General features: G+C 41.4%; 1 pseudogene; it reads right to left on the reverse strand.

Annotated features, from left to right (window-relative positions):
- Positions 1 to 672: 672 nt before the first annotated feature.
- LOC102773470 lies at positions 673 to 1,111 on the reverse strand (annotated as a pseudogene).
- Positions 1,112 to 3,948: the final 2,837 nt, after the last annotated feature.

Consider the following 3,948-nt stretch of genomic DNA (forward strand, 5'->3'; position numbering starts at 1 on the left):
AACTCAATAAAAATATTTTTTTAAATTCTTGCGGCACAAAGTGAATCCATATTTAGATTTACTTAAAGCTTTACCAGTTTCTTTGTTCACCATTCTTTCTATCTTTCTTTTATTCTTTGGCAGGGACATTTACTTTTTCTTTTGTATGCATTTATATGTGTGTGGGAAAGAGACCATGTAAGTAAAACTACATGACAACATGCACATACTGCATTATTTATGTGTGAATAATATGATATCTAAGATACATTTCAAAATAATCTAGGAGGGACATAAGTGGATGAGGTCATAGGTGAAATTAGACTGGCTGTGTACTGACAATAATTAAAGTTGGGATATAGGTGCAGGGACTTTATGCTACTTCCTCTATTTTTGTATACAACTGAAATTTTTCATACATGTTAAAGAATTTAGAAAAAGGGAAAGCACTCTACTGGTAGCAGAGGTCCTGGACCCCCTTACGCAACTGGCAGCTGACTAGCTATGTCACTTTTTTAAAGCCACTCCCTTCCTCTGGGCCTCAATTTCCTTATCTCTAAAATGATCAAGGTAGACCAATGATATTTAAGATCCTTTCCTGCTTTGACATGGTAAGTAAGAGATATCAGATCTTTTTTGTTAATATTTGTTTTTTGAGATATAATTCACCATTTTATTTTATTTATTTATTTATTTTTTCAGCCAGTTTGTGCTTTATTGACGCCGCGATGCTCAGGCCTTGACCGTGTACTTCCGTAGGGGGTATAGCCACTCCTTCCACTGCTGCTTCTTGGTCTTCAGGTTCTCTTCATGCTTGTTGAGCCGGCGGCGCATGGCGCGCGTTTTCTTAGGCCGCAGATCCAGGGGCTTGTACTTCTTGCCCTTGTAGAATTTCCTGAGGTTCTCTTTCTGTGTCTGGTTAATGACGGTAAGAACACGGGCGATAGACTTGCGAGCAACTCGGATCTTAGAAAGCTTGGAAGCTGCGCCGCCTGTCACTTTGGCTACGCGCAGCTGGGACAGCTCCACCTTCAAATCCTCCAGCTGTTTGAGCAGCTCTTCCTTCTTGCCCCGAAGGTCTCGAGCCTTACTTTTGGCCATAGCTGAACACCCTGCCGCCGCCGCAGCCGCCGCCGCCTGCTCAGAGAGCTCACCATTTTAAAGTGTACAATTCGGTGGTTCTTAGTATATTCCCAAGGTTATACAACCATCATCACCATCTAATTCTAGAATACGTTCATTACCCCTAAAAGAAATCCCATACCAGTTAGCGGTCATTCACCATTCTTTTCTTCCCCTGTCTCTGGCAACCACTAATCTATTTTCAGTCTCTATGGATTTACCTGTTCTGGAAACTTCTTATAAATGGAATCATACCATATGCAGCCTTCCATGTCTGGCTTCTTTCACTCAGCAAAATGTTTTCAAAGGTTCACTCATGTTGTAGCATTTATCAGTATTTCATTCCCTTGTTATGGCCAAATAATATTCCTTTGTATCAATAGCCCATTTTGTTTACCCATTTATCAATTAATATTTCAGTTATTTATACTTTTTGGCTCTTACAAATAATACTGCAATGAACACTCATATACAAGAAATCCCTATAAATGTACATGGTAACAGCTGGTAGCTCGATTTTGAAAATGAAAAGTATTTTAATAAACACTGACTTTATAATTATTCAAAGTGTGTGTATACATTTGAGGGGGATTCCCTGTATATGTTTTTGTGTGAACATATCAATTTAATTATTTTAAACCAAAAGATAATGGTAGGTCATATAGCAATGCCATATTAACTTTTTGAGAAGCTGCCAGAACTGCTTTCCATATTGGCTGCATAATTTTACATTACTACCAGCAATGCATGAGGGTACCAATATTTTCATATCCTCACCAATACTTGTTATTTTCTAGTTTATGTTTTTGTTTTCACTATTTTAAAAATCTTTGTTATTGAGAGTTTTACAGATGTCTCCCCATTTTTGCCCCCATTGTACCCCTCTACCCAGATCCCATCCCACCCCAGGCCTTCACCACCCTATTGTTTGTGTTCATAGGTCATGCATATATGTTATAAGTTCTTTGGTTAATCTCTTCCCATCCCTGCCCCCTTCCCTCTGAGATTAGTCAATCTGTTCTATGTTTCCATGCCTCTGGTTATATTGTATTCATCAGTTTATTTTGTTCATTACATTCCTTGTTCATTTATTTTGATTTTTAGATTCAATTATTGATGGATACGTACTTATTGTTCATATTTTGTCTTTTCTTCTTTTTCTTCTTCCTAAAGGAGACCCTTTAACATTTCATGTCATACTGCTTTGGTGGTGATGAACTCCTTTAGCTTTTTCTTGTCTGGGAAGCTCTTTATCTGTCTTTCGATTCTGAATGATAGCTTTGCTGGGTAGAGTAATCTTGGTTGTAGGTTCTTGACAGTACCCTTATGATGCAAATGTTGGTATGCTTGAAGTTGTCCCAGAGGATCCTTACACTATCCTTTTTTATGGGAGGGAGGATTCTTTTTTCTTTTGTTGTTCTGATTGGTGTTTTATGCTTCCTCATACTCCAAATTGCTGATTTGATTCTCTGTGTCCTCTACTCTACTGTTGATTCCCTGTAAATTATTCTTCATTTCAATTAGTGTATGCTTAATTTATGACTTTTTTATGATGTCTTATGGTACCTTTTATGACATTGACTTACTCTCTAAGTTCCTTAAAGTAGTCACTAAGTCCCTTGAAGCTCTCATTAAGATCCTTGAGCATCATTATAACCATTGTTTTGAACTTTGTATCGTTAGTTAGTTTGCTTACTTCCATTTTTTTCTGGAGATTTCTCTTGTTCTTTCATTTGTGACATTTCTTTGTCTCCACATTTTGGCTGCTTCCCTGTGTTTGTTTATATGTATTAGGTAGAGCTGCTATGACCCCTGGAATTGGTATAGTGGCCTTGTGTAGTAAGTGTCCTGTAGGACCCAGTGGCTCAGCCTCCCCAGTCACCTGAGTGGGTACTCTAAGTGCACCCCTGTATGGGGTGCATGCACGGTCTTGTTATAATTGAGCCTTGTTTTCTGTTGGCATCACTGGGAGGGATTGACCTGCAGGCCAATTGGCTGTGTGGACCAGCTGCGACTACAGTGGAAGAGCTGATGTGCAGGAGACACTCCTATGGAGCAGGACTTGCTTCAGTGGGGCTTTGGTACTCTCCGAATCTGACCTTTGGGTGTGTTGCTCATGGATGAAGTAGGGTTGTAATCTGGCATGGTCTAAAGCTGATCACCAGGTGCACTGGCTCTGGGACCTCCTGGGAGGTTCATAGTCAGCAACTGCCTGTGCCCTGTCTGGGGCCACCTGACATAAGCTACCGAGTGATCTGCAGATGGCTGCTACTTGTGTTGGCTTAGAGGTGCCCAGGAGAGGCCAAATGGTGAATCAAGGCAAGCTGCTGCTAGTGCCTGGCATGGGGTCTCTCATTGATATGTATGGGGCACTCTGAGGCCAGCTGCTGCTTGTTTGAAAGATTTTAGAAAAGTCTGAAACCTGAACCAGGACAGGCTATTCATATGGAAGGACCACTGCAAACAACTTGGGTGGGGCTGCAAATTAGGTGGGGCAGGTTCTCAGGAAGTCACCAGGGCCAGGTGAACAGTGTGAGCCAGGTTGATGGAGACTCAGATATGGCACCTACCAGTCAGCTCTGTGGCAGGGGAAGTTTCAGCATAGAAACAATGACCTCTGCCAGTACTTTTGTCTGGGAGAAAGCTGCCCCCCAGTTCTGTCCTGATGCCAGACAATTCAGTTCCTCCCTGTATGTCTATGAACACTTTCAAGCTGCTGCCCTAGCCCTGGAGTTCAGAGGGAGTGTGTAAGTCATTGTGCCAGCCCTTTAAGAGGAACACCTGGGACTCCAGCAGCCTCTATGTCACTCAGCCACAATTCCCACTGTTTCTTTCTGCTCAAAGTTG

The sequence above is a fragment of the Myotis davidii genome, unplaced genomic scaffold (assembly GCF_000327345.1).
Source record: "Myotis davidii unplaced genomic scaffold, ASM32734v1 scaffold1031, whole genome shotgun sequence".
Lineage (NCBI taxonomy): Eukaryota > Metazoa > Chordata > Mammalia > Chiroptera > Vespertilionidae > Myotis > Myotis davidii.